Source organism: Pleurodeles waltl, chromosome 3_1 (assembly GCF_031143425.1).
Source record: "Pleurodeles waltl isolate 20211129_DDA chromosome 3_1, aPleWal1.hap1.20221129, whole genome shotgun sequence".
Taxonomy (NCBI): domain Eukaryota; kingdom Metazoa; phylum Chordata; class Amphibia; order Caudata; family Salamandridae; genus Pleurodeles; species Pleurodeles waltl.
This window is the reverse complement of record NC_090440.1, coordinates 1,559,866,464-1,559,882,554: the sequence shown is the minus strand read 5'-3', so window position 1 is coordinate 1,559,882,554 and position 16,091 is coordinate 1,559,866,464. Positions and strand designations below refer to the sequence as shown.

Below are 16,091 nucleotides of genomic sequence, written 5' to 3'. Positions count from 1 at the left end.
CTTGTGTTGAGTTCTTTTTGTGGTTTGAAGGTTTTCAATTTCTTTAATTGGCTTGCTTTTGTGCTTCTGAAACTAAGAAAAAATGTTTTTGAATTTGACTCCAGTCACTGTCCAGTACCTTCCGTGACTATGGACTTGACAGAGTTAGAATAGTAAACCTGTCCCCTACTCACTGTCCAGCACCTTCCCAGAGTGTGTACTTGGTGAGGTAAAAGTAGAAAATGTGCCCCTCCAGTCACTGTCCAGCACCCTTCCTGACTAGGCACTTGGCGGGATTGGAAAGGTAAATTTGCTTCCCAACCATTGTCCAGTACCTTTCCTGAGTAGGCACTTGGCAAAGTCAAAATAGTAAATCTGCCTCATTCACTGTCCAGCACCTTCCTTTAGTTTGCACATTGAGGCATTAGCATAGTAAATGTTCCCCCCAGTCACTGTCCAGCGAATGCCCTGATTAAGCACTTTAAAGCACTTTTTCAAGTTACAATAGTAAATCAGCCCCCAGTCACTGTCCAGAACTTTCTCTGACTATGCACTTGGCAAAGTTAGAATACCCCTCAGTCAGTATCAAGCATCTTATCCTTGTTTGCTTCACCAGTGTTAGAATAGTAAATCCACCCCCAGTCACTGTTCGGCACCTTCCCTGAGTTTGCACTTGGCAGAATTAGAATAGTAAATGTGCCCTCTAGTCACTGTCCAGCCCATGCCCTGACTAGGCACTTAGTGGATTTAGAATAGTAAATCTGCCCTGCAGTCACTGTCCAACACCTTTCTTGACTATACATCGATTTAAAAAAAAATGAAATTCAGACTCTAGTCACTATTCTGCATTTTTTCAATTTGGTGATAAAAAACAGAATAATACATTTATATTAACTTACATTTACAGCAGCTTTGTAAGGGTTGGCAAATGGTATCAATGTGAGAATATTTTTATATATAATGCTATTTCTACACATATTTATCTTGTAAGATACACAGATGGCAGTGTTGCAAACAGCGTCTCAAAAAAGCTCCTCCTTTTGGTGCATGTGATCACCGCAGGAGGCAGCCTAACACTGATAACAAAAGGGTGGGTGCCTGCTTTCATATGATTTTTAAGGGTTAACCCTAATTTTCAGTCAAATAACCTTTGCGCCCTGTTTTGTTCTGTGAACAAAAGTGTGACTAAACCGGTAAATATTCGTTCAGTACTTTTTGTGTCATGTTTTAACCTAAAACGCTGTCCAACATTTTGGCTGGGGGCAGAGTCACTGGTTGTAATATAATGCAAGTGGTCAGAGTTTGAAGTTTGCATTGTGATACAATGATCTTCATAACATTTGCTTAGTGATGTGCTCCATAGACATGTTTTTCCTAACAGTAATATTTTATTTAATGTTGGGAAATAAATAATAGCACAAGCAACAAAATGGTCCTGACAGGACAAATGTTATTTATTGCACACTGATCTCTGTGAAGAAAAAAGAGAAGATAAAACAGAACATACAACACTAGAGCCAAATTATGCAGAATATTGTATATATTCAAGTTTTGTTGTTTATACAAATAAATCAAGACATGATAATGGTTGCACCATTGGGTGGAAACATGCAGAAGAGGTGCTTGTGGAAAGTGACAAGTGGTGTTTGCATGCACTGGAATTTATGTTCCATCTTTTTATTTGTAAATATAAAAATGTGGAATGTAAATTCCAGTGCATGCAAATAACTGCATGAAGCCTGTCTAAGCTAAAATTGCATATCCTAACTCACTCAGAACCTTTCATATTGATCTTCATCAGGACTCGTAAATGGGGCAACCTGTGTGGTGATATTGTCAGTTAAAAATGTGTCTGGTGAGTTCTCATATAAATCACTTCTCTCCAAAATGCAAAACTCACCTAGAGTTGCATGGCTAACTCACTCTTCATGTGACCGAGCAAACACATCTAAAGGAAGTCACGTGGGCTACTCGTATAGGGCTCATAGGTCCAATGGTTTCTGTAAAGTGAAAAATCCACATGTAAAACAACATATGTGCCAAAGTCATAGTCAAGAAATAAATATTAGTTCTTCATTGGCACTCACCCATGGTACAGAAATTAATGCATGGATGTAGCATTGAAAAACAAAGGCCCCTTTCTCATTAATGTAGATAGAGCTAGAAGAGAAAAGATATCTAATATATTAGCTAACTAAAGCAGTGCCCAAAGATCTAACATTTAAAGTAAAGTGTATTGTATCAATGTGGATGAATGCAGAATACTCACTATAGGGTTGTGCATTATTCAGATATTCTCGGGTGGGAGAGCCCTTCCTAATACTTGTACAGTGGGCTGAAAATATTAATGATAAAATGTTAAAAATTTGAATGTTTGGTAACAAAGGCCAACAGAGTAGCAGAGTGTCATATATTCTTACTGCTTCTGATTCAAAACATCTCCTTCTCCCACTCGGCTGCACAGGCAGCAAGCGGTCAAGAGGGAGAGGAGATAAGGAGAATCGTTACATAGTGTGTCCATGCATGTTCATGGACCCTGTGATCCTCTTAAAATGGGGGATCATACTGAAGTGGTGTAGCTGCAAAATCAAAGTATGCTTGAGATCTAATCATGGTCGGGGGTCAGTGTGTTACAGACGTGGAAATTCTAATAAGGATTGTCAATGTGGAAGAAATTCAAAATACACAAATTACAGCGATATGTCCCATACAAACATTAAAGTTTTGGACCAATCTACAAAGCCACTATAGAGATAGTGACATGAGTCACAGGGCGAAGAAGTTGTCCTGTAGAGGCATTAAAAAGGAGATGTCTGTGATCAATAAATGAAATACAGAATATATAGAAATGACTCATACAGAGATTACAACACTGGGGCTCTCTTCAAAGTCTTTACAGTTCTATCGATATGAGTCACGGGACAAATCTATTGTCCTGTGAGGCCTCTCAAATGGCTGTCAGTTGACAATGAATGAAACACATGATACAGAGCTACCATCCGTACAGGATTTGCAATACTGGGCCAATCTCTGAAGTCCTTGAAGTGATAACGATATCAATAAGCACACAAAAATCAGCGAGTAGAAAGATATTCCAAAGAAACTATTAAAACAATGTTCAATAGCTAGATAATCATGATTTAAATGTATCAGTGTATATTGGACCTGGGGGGTATCTGATTTGATACACAAACGACTGTACTTAATACACATGAAAAAACATATGTGCCTAAGATCCCTTTGTCCCACTCAGTGGGACAGTGTGATGTGACCAAGGAGACTATGAAGGCTAGGTTGCACAAAGATATAGTTCACCCATTATTTAATGTTGAAACGTTTCCTTGAACTCATTCATCCCCCTCAGGACAGTGTTCAATGTGTGTATCTACTTGCACTTCTGTAAACTCAATGTGTTGGCAAAGTTGCCACCCCTTGGATTGGCAATAACGTTTTCAATCACCAGCCATCTCAGATTGCCAGCTGGGTATTCAAAAGTGGTGAAATGTTCAACCAATGGTGCTCCCTGTACCTGACAGTGTATCCTGCTGCAATGTTGCAGAATGTGTGCCTTTACTTTCTGGCGAGTTTGTCCAACATAGCAATATTCACACAAGCACTTGATTGCAAATATCACATTGGTGCTATTGCAATTGGTATGGCCCCTTAGTGTGTAGTTATGTTCATTGTTAACAAACATTTTGGCTTCAATTGTCAAAGCACATGCTTTACAGCTACCGTACCTAAATGTCCCATAAATTGTGGTAGGTTCCATTGTGTGATTAGATTAGATTTTGTGAGTAGATTAGGTTTAGCGGGTCCACCAAAGACACTCTTGCCTTTCTTGAAAGCATATATGGGTAGTTTCTTAGTGCTGACCTCATCTGAAACCAGGTTCCAGTGTTTATTTATATTGATATCATTGCTCCTTGTGCAAAAGGTAGTCACACAAATGATTCTCTCATGGGACCTATCTGATTTCTGGTTAGGTTCCAAAAGGACCTCACAGGGACAATACTAAGGCCTCTTCCGTGCTTTCTTTAGAAGTCATTTAGGGTACCCACATGTCACTAATTGCTCCAGTAGGTCACCCAATTCCTTAAAGCAATTCCTTCGAATCCTGAGGAACTGGCCATATGGCAGATTATCACACAGGTTCCTCGGGTAGTAGCTAGAGTATCTCAAAAATGTATTTCTCTAACACTCTATGGTAAAGTGTGGTGTAAAGTTTACCATTTTTGGCACTGATATTAATATCCAGAAAGTTGATCTCAAGATTTGGTGAATTTAATGTTATGAGACCTGCCATTGAGCCAATAGTGGAACCTCTGTAATACCATCCCACTCCCTGTCCAGATCATCAGGACATCATCAATGTATCTCTTCCACAAAGCGATGTTCTGCATACATGGATTGTCCTCAGCTTATATGTGTTCACATTCATATCTATAGCAACACAAAAGGATGATGCTGAAACATTACAAACACCCGCCCCCAGTCACAGATCTGGATCTTATCCATCTTTATTTTGCTCACCATGCCACCCCAGTTTGGACCCAGCCATATGCAAATCAGTCTTGACCCTGTTCCCAATGGGAACAGTCCAGCCCAAACAGCCAGGCCAGGTCCTCCAAGGACCGGAAACAAACATCCTGGGACCGGTTTTAGGGTATCACCCTTTATCAGCCAGGTAAGCTAATTCATACCTATCCATAAAAAGAATAGCTAGGTCAGCAAAAGATGATGCATAAGAGTAGCAATTGATTATGTCAAGAGTACACGTGAAGAGAGTTTGACCTATGCCGGTTTTGAGATGTTCATAACATCCCCTTAGTACTTGTTTTCTACAATGTGATTGAGTTTCTATATGAAGTTTATCATCAAAAATCTTGAATTAGATAGTCTTTTCATGAAGGTCAATATGGAGTCATTGATTTGCAAGGATGTTTTTCATTTTATCAGGGAATCTCATTTCAATACATGGTTACTATATACTGTCATATTATTATTTTATTATGTATAATTTCTTGCAATGTTTTTTATGAAGAATGCCATTGAGTTACACATTTATAAGGCTATTCTTATTGTATTGTATCAGAGTATCTCATGTCATTACTGTTATCATACAATGCCATGTTATTTTATGATGTATTATTTTTGTAATTGTTTTGTGAATAGTATTTTTCATAAGATGCAGTATTTATGTTATATAACTTGGGGTTTTGGTTGATTCATTCTAGTTTTGGAGGTATGTACTCATAATTGTTTTTGCTTTCATTTTTTGAACTAACAGGTTAGAAGAAGTGATAGTGTCATGAAACAGGTGTTGGTTGTATCAAGCTGTGTCAACTATTGATGTATACATGGAATAAACCATACACTGATTTGAAGTGAAATGATATTCTTTGAGAGTTTGTCCTCCGAATCCATTTGCAATTTTTTCCACTTGGGCTTTCCACTGGTTGGGTATACCAGGGATCTAATTTTAAACTCTCGGATAATTAATCCTGTAACCCATTTCAGTTTATTGTACTATAATTCATTTGCTTCTGTAAATACAATTTAAAGCTTTCTTCCATATTAACTTCTATGTTTACATTTAAAAAAGTGTGTTCTAAAGATATGCGATATAAATGTATGTATGGTAAAACTATGTATGGAAATGATAACTCTAAATGTTATCCTTTGTATGTGAGTGGTAAAGGTATGCTTGGTATAGGTGTATGTGTTATAAAGACTGCGTGGTAAAGGTATGTATGGTAAAGATATGCATTGTTGTGCCATACTACTGTGAATTGAGGGTTCAGTGGTTGATAGATGTAAATGGAGGTGATGGTGATTTGAGAGACAGAGGTAAATGGAGGTAAAGCTGACTTGGGGGTCTAGGGGTGGGTAGAGTTAAAGGAAGACAAAGGTGATGTAATTGGATAGTATAATACTGTATGGCCTGTCATACATTATATCATGGTATGGAATGAGCTGTCATTTTATAGTATGGTATACCATGGGCTATTATTGCATGGTATGTTTTGGTATGGCCTATTATTGTGTACTATAATATAGGATGGCATGGACTGTTATGGTATGGTATGATATGGCTTGTTCTTATTTAGTATTGTTTGGGATTCATGGCATGGCTTGGTTTGTTAATGTGCATTATGGTATGTTATGGTCTGTTAATGTATAGTATGGTATGGAATGGTATAACTTGGCCTGTTATGGTATAGTATATTATGGTATAAGTGCATGTGCTATTGAGGCGTACAAGCAATGATCTGCTAATAGCATGCATAAATATACAATAAGACAAAGGCTAATAATACAGGTTGGTACAATTTAAAAAACGTAACATTCTCTGGCTTTCCAAAATTGGGTAGGAAGGCAGCATTACAAGGAATGTAACCAGAACAAGTATGAGTCATAAACAAACCCACCCTTAGTGAAGGCTGCAACATGCAACTTTATTGAAATTTGGTAAATGATGTTGTTACATGGCTAAAAAAAACTGGCACAAGAAAAGCAGCTTACTGGAAAGTGAAGTTTTGAAGTCAGAAAAGCAAGCAATGAGCGAGAGGAGCAGCAGACCACAGATGAAAAAACAAAAATGAAGCGGCATTAAAGCAGTTAAAAAATAGATAGAAAGGGATATAAGGGTGTAAAAAGAACATAGAAAAAACAATACACACTCACAAAAAAGTACCACAATCCAAGCGCAAGCAGTGCGAAAGAACACTTATCAAGAAATCAATTAGTATGTTGTCTAATGCTGTAGGGAAGAAAAGAAAGACAGGGAGATGAAGTGAAGCCGACATGCACACGTACGCAGTCAGCAATTAAAAGTCCGGAAATAAGCATGACAATAAAGTCAACCAATGGTAAGTAATGGGTGGGGTAAAAGCCCTTTTATATATATATATATTTTTTTTAAACAACAGAAGGTCGCAAGTGACAATGCATGTGTCCTGTCTCAGAAGAGACCTTAAAATCAGAGAAGTTAATTTATCAGGGGTTTGACCATTTGGTGGCCTGTAAGAGCTCAAAGAGTGTCAACAAAAACATCCCATTTCGATTGCTAGGTTCTTGAAACTCCACACACATTTATTTAGGTTTTACACTAAAATATTCATTCTGCTACAAGCTTCCACAAAGTACTTAAGCAAACAAGGGTCTGGGTAGTCCTAAAATCAATCTTTACTATAAGGGGAGAGCCTGGGAGGGGAGCTTGTTAAACAGCAGAATTTGTCACACTTCTGCCACATGGGTCAAAATCAGTTGGGTTTTGAGGCTTCTCCAGAGTATGGGAAAATTGTCTTCGAAGCTTAAGCAAAGGAAAGAGCATTCCATAGAGTGGAGGAGCATGAATTAATTTTCCTAAGCTTCTTTTAATTAGATATTTTGATGACAAGCAAACTCGGGGATGCCAACAGTATGTGTCTGTTAAGTCAGTCCATCCACTAGCCCTCCAAAAATGTTTTACAAAAATGACTTTTCCTTGTACAACATAATAGAAATCATAGGGATAAGTATGTGAGAATTGCATTGTCAGAGAACAAGATAAGTAGATTGATTCTGGATCACTTTTGGTTAGCCTAAAATACCTTTGGTGAGTGACTATAGGAGAATGGCTTTTGAAGACTTGCCCTGTGTCAGATGCATTAGGGGAATGACATTTGCTGGAAAGGACTATGTGCAGTCACTCAAAGTTGAGTAGAGGCCCAGCACAACTATCATCTGTTTTAAACATGTCTCTAGAGACTGAGGCCCTCATAATGACATTGGTGGTCTTTTCCCAAGACAGCCAATGCCACAGGCTCCAGAAGACCGCCAGTGCTGGTGGTCTTCCGCCCGCCATAATATGGACACTGCTGGATTTCCGCCACAATTAGGGTGGAAACCCGGCAGTATCCATACTGGCGGGTGAGGCACCTGGGTGGTGCTATCACCTGCACCGCCCAGCCAGAAGGACGCCGCCAGCCGTATTATGGCGATTAATATGGCCTGGCAGTGTCCTGCTAGTGGGGCTCTGCCGGCGGTAGCAGCACCCCTTCCTGTTCCCTGCCAGATGACCTCCTCGCCGGACAAGGTAAGTCGGGCATCCAACAGGGGAGGGGGGTGTTGTATGTGGTGTGGTATGTATTTGAATATGTGTGTGCGTGTGTGAATGTGTCTGTGAGTGTTGCAGTGTATGCGTGCTTCTATGCATGTAAGTGACTGCGTGTATGAATGTTGCAGTGAGTGCGTGTCTGCATATCAGTGTGTATGCGTGTGAGCATGTAAGTATGGATGCATGCCTGAATGTGTGTGAATATGTGTGAGTGAATGCATGTATGGATGAGTGTGAGTGAATGGGTGTATGGAAGTGGAGTTGAATGGGTGTATGCATGGTGCGTGTGGGTGTGTGTGTGTGCATGTATGCGGGAGGGGGGTGGGGGTGCAGTGACTGTAGGTGGGGTGGGGGTCCAGTGACTGTAGGGGGGGTGGGGAGCGCCATGAGTGTACAAATGCTTGCTGGGGGGAGCCGTCTACCGGTGACAGGGAAGGAGTTCCCTGTCACCGGTAGCCCTACCGCCATGGTTTTCGTGGTGGTGCTACTGCCTTGAAAATTATGGTGGTAGGCCTGCTCATAATGCCGCAGGCGGTCCTCTGTGGATCGCCGGGTTGGTACGCTATGGCGGTATGAGTGGAGATGTGGCGGGTTGGCCATGCCACCAGAGTCATAATGAGGGCCTGATTTCCTTTATGGGGATTTGCTGGATCCCAGGCTCTTTGTGATTGACCACTAGTGGTCTTTGAGGTATGCATTACATCACAGGTCTTCAACACATTCAGTGTAACTTTTGTGTTTGAAAAGCTTTATGGAAAAATGCAAATAATAGAAAATAACAATGGTATTAAAACATATATAGTAAAGAAGAGTAACTAAGATAGCAAATACAAAAAAAACTTGTTTAACATTTTTGATACATGAGGGAAGGGGGAGTAGAAAGGGAAAGAAGGCTGAAGACCAGACAGCAGAATTGGAGAAGCAATAAGAAACAAAACATATCAAAAGAAATGGTGGGGAAAATAAACTAGAACAAATGCAGAGAATTTAACCCCTTAGTTGGTGGCATTGTCCACTGGCCGACGCCCACACTGCTTGCCTGGTGCAGGTCACAATCAGTGGCCGACACCAGGGAGGGGGTTAAAAAATCCTCAGGTGCTTTTTTTTTAAAACCCCAGGAAGACACCGAAGATCTTCTGTGTCTACCCCAGTCCCCCACCCTCCCCTTTGTTGGTGTCAGTGCGCTGCGAGGCGCGCTGACGTCACTGTTTTGTTTTTTCCATCGGAGCAGGAAGTGGCCAAAAGGAAAACGGCCCTAAACGGCCTTCCCCCAATCGGGAAGGGCTCATTTGAAAGCAAGGCCTTCCTGAACAGGTTTCCTGGCCCTCAATTGCAACGTCGCTGTGATTGAGGGCCAGGAAACTCCCGTAGACACGAGGGATTTCACTTGGGGGGGTCGGCCCTATCTGCAAATGGGCCGGCCCCCCCTCATGGGCATATTTTTTAAATAAAGGTAGGTGTCCTCTGGGGCTACATTTAAAAAAAAAAAAAAGAAAAAAAAAAATTGACAGGGGGTCGTCCGTGGGCAGGGCGACCCCCTGTGGGGGCAATAATTTTTTTTGTATTTGTAGGGTTTCCCTGGGGGCCATTATGGCCCCCAAGGAAACCATACAACTACTAAAATAATCTATCTATCTATCTATCTATCTATATATAGATCACTTTTGTCAATGCATGTGTGTTTTCCCTAGGGGCTGCAATCGCCCCCCCGGAAAACCAGACCCAAATACATGTGTGTATATATATATATATATATATATATATATATATATAAATCTTCAACAGATGGACCGATGACCATCTGACGGCTGCACCGATCCCGTTAGTCAGATCCCAATTATTAAAACAAAATCATGTTCAGCAAGCTCAGATTCAGTTTGTTGAATTTATTTCTTAGAAGGGTAACACAGAGTCCTGAGATAAGATGTCGCTGGGGGTCGCGTAACTAGTTAGCATAGATCCCTTTTGTCAATGCATGTGTGGTTTCCCTTCCCTGGGGGATGCAATCGGCCCCCTGGAAAACCAGACCCAAATACATGTATATATATATATATATATATATATATGTATATATATATATTTGCCACTATTTGTCTTGCAGTTGAAGCATGCGTCTTCAAAGCAATGCACATTCTTCAACTGACGCGTTTCACGCGTTTCAGCTGTAGCTTTTAGGCAGCAATAAGGAGTCAAGTAAGTCTTGTGATTATGTTTCTGCTACAAAAGGATCAGACTTTTGTCTAGTGGCAGTTTTGGTGCCATAAAGAAGCGCAGAAGGTTTATATGCCTACTGCAAAGAGCAAATCTGTATTTTATGTAAATAGCTGAGTACATTAGTAAAGTTAGCCATTACCTGCGCTATAATACAAATGAAATGTATGTACGGGGCGGCTATGGAGAGATGAAGGGCTCTTTTGCTGGGTGGTCATGAGGGAATCTGAGGAGGAAGACATGGGAGTCGGAGCACCAATAATGATTGTTGGACTGGGCACTAGAGGTGCTAAAGACTGTGACAATTGGTATGTGACAAGGTGTTTCTTGAGTGTCTTGAAATAATGTGCTGATTGAAGGAAGAAGCAAAGGTAAGGTGACCTCTACTGTTGCACGTATCACACACACACCAGCAATTTTGTGACTGTCTATGTAGGCTAGTGTTTTAGAGCAACAGTTTAGCCAGTAGCAGAGATGGCATTTCGTTGGATGACTGCTGATCACGGCCTCACTCGGGTTATAGAGGAAAGATCTGACATAGGATCAGAGACTGAGACAGCAGATACTGAGACAGCATCTGACAATGGCCCAGACTCTGGGAGTGATTTTTCAGTCGGAGGAGTCCCATTCAATAACTCCTCTTCCAGTAATTATGAGGGAGGTGATGAGGACAGTCCTGCTGTCCCTTCGCAAGCACAGTCTGTGCAACAAACAATAGTGAGTTAGCCCAACCCAGAGAGCAGGTGAATGCGGCCGCAAGCACAGAGAGAGAGTGCTCGCTTGGGAGCTCTCCAATTTAGTTCAGCCCCAAATTCCACCGCCCAAATCAGATTGTGGAGATATCAAAATTATCTATCATAAAACAAAATGGTTTTGTAAGGCAGGCACCTGTGATTTTGGTCCTGGGCTTGGCGGCCATATTTGGAAACATACTAAACCTAGACATTTCTGGAAACTAGACATCTGGGGGAATCTACAGAGGTGTGATTTGTGTGGATCCCCCAAAGTGTTCTTACCCAGCATCCCCTGCAAAGCTGAAATGTTGAATAAAAACTATTTCTTGAATTTCTGTCTCACAAACTACGGTAATATGCTGGGATCCACAAAATTTCTACCACCCAGTGATTCCTCACCTGTCCTGATAAAAACACTACCCCACTTGAGTGCCTGTACCTAGTGCCTGCATCAGAAATGGATCACCCCAGGGTCAACAGTTGCCTAATGTAAGGACTAACATTGACCGTTGTGTGATATCTTCCTGTCGCAGACACTAGGCCTACCCACATAAGTGAGGTACCATTTTTATCGGGAGACTTGGAGGAATGGTGGGTGGAAGGACATTTGTGGCTCCTCTTAGATTCTAGAACTTTCTATTTCCAAAATGTGAGGAAATTATTTTTTTTGCCAAATATTGAGGTTTCCAAAGGATGCTGGGTAACAGAACCTGGTGAGAGCCCCACAAGTCACCCCATCTTGAGTTTCCCTAGGTATCTAGTTTTCAAAAATGCACAGATTTGGACGTTTCCCTAGGTGCCGGCTGAGCTAGAGGCCAAAATACACAGCTAGGCACTTTGCAAAAAAAAGTTCTGTTTTCTTTGGCAAAATGTGATGTGTCCATGTTGTGCTTTGGGGCATTTCCTGTCATGGACGCTAGGTCTACCCACACAAGTGAGGTACCATTTTTATCAAGAGACTCAGGGGAATGCTCAGTGGTAGGAAATTTGTGGCTCCTCTCAGATGCTAGAACCTTTTGTTACCGAAATGTGAGGAAAAAAAGTGTTTTTTTGGCCAAATTTTGAGGTTTGCAAAGGATTCTGGGTAACAGAACCTGGTGAGAGCCCCACAAGTCACCCCATCTTGGATTCCCCTAGGTATCTAGTTTTAAAAAATGCACAGGTTTGGTAGGTTTCCTTAGGTGCTGGCTGAGCTAGAGGCCAAAATCCACAGCTAGGCACTTTGCTAAAAAACAGTTCTGTTTTCTTTGGCAAAATGTGATGTGTCCACGTTGTGCTTTGGGGCATTTCCTGTCGCGGGCGCTAGGCCTACCCACACAAGTGAGGTACCATTTTTATCGGGAGACTTGGGAGAACACTGGGTGGAAGGAAATTTGTGTCTCCTCTCAGATGCCAGAACCTTTTGTTACCGTAATGTGAGGAAAAAGTGTTTTTTTGGCCAAATTTTGAGGTTTGCAAAGGATTCTGGGTAACAGAACCTGGTGAGAGCCACACTAGTCACCCCATCTTGGATTCCCCTAGGTGTCTAGTTTTGAAAAATGAGCTAGAGGCCAAAATCTACAGCTAGGCATTTTGCAAAAAACACGTCAGATTTCAATGTAAAAATGTGATGTGTCCATGTTGCGTTTCCTGTCACGAGCATTAGGCCTACCCACGCAAGTGAGGTACCATTTTTATCGGGACACTTAGGGGAACATAGAATAGCAAAACAAGTGTTATTGCCCCTTGTCTTTCTCTACATTTTTCCCTTCCAAATGTAAGACAGTGTGTAAAAAGATGTCTATTTGAGAAATGGCCTGTAATTCACATGCTAGTATGAGCACCCCGGAATGCAGAGATGTGCAAATAACCACTGCTTCTCAACACCTCATCTTATGCCCATTTTGGAAATGACCCCTTGCTGAAGTCAGTATTTTGTCTACTTTTAAAAAATGTTTAGCTGTCCGGGATCCAGCATTGGTTTCACACCCATCTCCTGTCACTAACTGGAAGGAGTCTGAAAGCACAAAAAATAGTAAAAACGGGGTATGTCCCAGTAAAATGCCAAAATTGTGTTGAAAAATGTGTTTTTCTGATTTACGTCTGCTCGTTCCTGAAAGCTAGGAAGATGGTGACTTTAGCACCGCAAACCCTTTGTTGATGCCATTTTGAGGGAAAAAACCACAAGCCTTCTTTGGCAGCCATTTTTCCCATTTTTTTGAAAAAAATGACATTTTAGTTGTATTTTGGCTAATTTCTTGGTTTCCTCCAGGGGAACCCTCAAACTCTGAGTACCTTTAGAATCCCTAGGATGTTGGAAAAAAAGTACGCAAAGTTGATGTGAACAAGTAGTTATGAAGGCCTATGCGCGAACTACCCCGAGTAGCCAAAAAAGGGCTCAGCAATTGGGGGGGGGGGAGGGAGGCCTAGCAGCTAAGAGGTTAACAGATTATAGAGGTTTAAAATTCTCTGAAGAAATACAATTAGTTTTCTTCTTAACAACAGTATCAAGAACATTTGTCAGTGGCAACCAAAAATAAATATCTATTTACATACGGAAGAGACAAAGGTGCAAATCTGTATCTAATCTACAATAATGACATACATTATACCACCAAGCTTTGTAGGAAGTATTCAAGGAACACTTCCATTTAAAGATTATTTGTTGAAAAGCTAAAGTCAACAATAGATCCAGCAACCTATTATTATGAATGAGTGGGTTATAATCATCAAATACACATCCAAAAAAGTATCAAAGGGGAAAAAGGACAATGTAGCTTCAAATGATTGTAAATTGAGAGCAAACATTTTGCCAAAAAGATAATGTGGACAGACAATGAAATAGAATGTGCAAGATCTTCGCTAGAATGATCACAGGATGACAACCACCATTAGTATCTTTGGAAAATGTAGCTATTTGAGTGAGAGAAAGATAAAGTCTGTGAAATAAAAAGAATATTGTTTGAGTAGTAGTAGCTTATCTTGATACCTTATGAATTTTATACCTTATCTTATTCCAGATTGAGATAGACCTAGTACATCCCAAATCGGATTACCAACCAATTTCCCTTTTTAGTTTTAGATTGATTAAGAGAGGCAGAAATGTTTATATATAAAGGAGGCTCTATGATAAAACGTCCAAATAGAATATAGATATACATTTGACTTGAGTGGACAAGGAGTCTGAGGAAAGTACTTCAGGGCATTATTATAGAATAAATCCCCAACCTTTATAATGCCTTACTGCCCCCAAGACCTCAAAAATACTGGCTTATTGTTAATTGTAATTAAATTATTATATCATAGAGGAGATGGTAAGAAGATGCCCTGAGGGTTTATTGTGTGGCTGATAATAGAGCTTCAACAGAATGGAAGTATGTTTAAAGAGTGGTAAAGATGTAACACGTCTTTGAGGAAAAGGACGGGTTTTCATTGGGAGAAAAAAGAGCAAGCAAGGAATGCTCAGTATCAAGCAATAGATGTGTAAATGGAGAAGTATACTTGAACAAAACAGTTTGTTTCAAACAGAAAGTTTTTTATAATAGATACGAAAGTTTGGACCATTTGGACCTCCCTCCTTTTTAGTGTTTCTGAGCTGTACTACTGCTGTTCTAGATATTGTGCTGTCCCAGAGAAATTTAGAAGGTATAGAATATATGCCAAGATCATGGATAAAATATTTAATAAAGTAGGGGTAATCATCATTTGGTAGAGTCAAGACAACCCCACCAGGAAAGAAATAGGTGATTCCAGGAAGAAAGAAAATTCAGCACCATGGTCTTAGAAGTGTTCCAATGGAATCCAGAAGAATCAAAAAACTGTTTAAGTTGGAATTTGGTATTAGGGATAATTTCAGTTTTTTCAGAATTAATATTATATTTTAAAACAGAACAGAATTCAGAAAAATTTTCTTTAAGGAAAACTGGCACTGAATGGTCCCAGTTTGAAAGAAAAAGGATATCATGTGCATCAGCTGATAATTTGAAAAGTTTATCTCCATATTTAAATTCTAATATCAATGAGTTTGCACAAATCTGGGAAAGGAGCGGTTCAAGAGATAAACCAAATAAAAAGGGAGATAGAGGACAACCCTGACGAACACCACGTTGTAATTGAAAGTACTGGGTAACGTTCCTATTAACGGAGACAAAAACTATTGGAAGTTTATATAATAAAGAAGTAAGCCAAATTACATTAGGGCCAAATCCATGGCAAGCTAAGGATTTCAACAAGAAGGACCAATCTATCCTTTCAACTGCCTTTTGTGCATCAGTGTCAACCGCTATGATTAATGAAGGGGTGAAGATTTATTCAAGACATTACAAAATAACCTAGAATTATCTGAGGCTAGTCTGCCCTTGACAAAACCAAATTGCTTCTTACTGATAACTTTGGGCAGGAGAGGGTCAGGGCATTCAAGGCATAGTGCCAAGATTTTGGTGAAACTTTTGTAGTCAACATTTACAAGTGAAATGTGTCTATAATTTTGACATTGTGTTGGACTCCATCCTTCTTTATGAGTGAGACAAATTAAGGCTTTCTGGAAGGAACCACCAGCAGCACCAGTGGTAGAGAAAAAACTAAGTAGTTGTAAAAATTCTGGAACTAGTATGCTGGAATATTGGTGAAAAAACTCTACAGTGACGACATCAGGACCCAAAGTTTTACCCTTCATGAGAGAATAAAGTGCTGTGAGTACTTCTGCTAGAGATACTTCTTTTTCAAGAGGAGACAAGTTATTATCATGATCAGCTGTATTATATCCTGTATCCTGTAAATATGTATCAATATGAGATGAACGTGTGGGATGTTCAGTATAAAGAGTCTTATAAAACTTCACAAATTTATCTTGAATATCACTATCTTTGAAGAAGCACCGGCCCATGGAGGAGTATATAGACACAATAGTAGTACATTGTTTCCTGACCTTTAAATAATAAGCCAAAAAAGTTTCTCATTTTATTACGGCCACCTTAATAACGAGCACTGCTACAAAATAAAATGGAGGTCAGCATTGTCTGCATTTTTTTCTTCAAATGTAATTTGGCCTCAACAAGTTCTAGTGAATCAGTTCCAGATTTCGAAAA

General features: G+C 40.1%; 1 long non-coding RNA gene across 1 annotated transcript in view; it reads right to left on the bottom strand.

Annotated features, from left to right (window-relative positions):
- The window catches only part of LOC138283382 (uncharacterized), a 60,809-nt gene that overhangs the window by 13,000 nt on the left and 31,718 nt on the right, over positions 1–16,091 (bottom strand). Inside the window, exon 2 of the long non-coding RNA XR_011201228.1 lies at positions 1,880–1,979. This is a non-coding gene — a long non-coding RNA (uncharacterized lncRNA). The remainder of the gene's footprint in view (positions 1–1,879; positions 1,980–16,091) is intronic.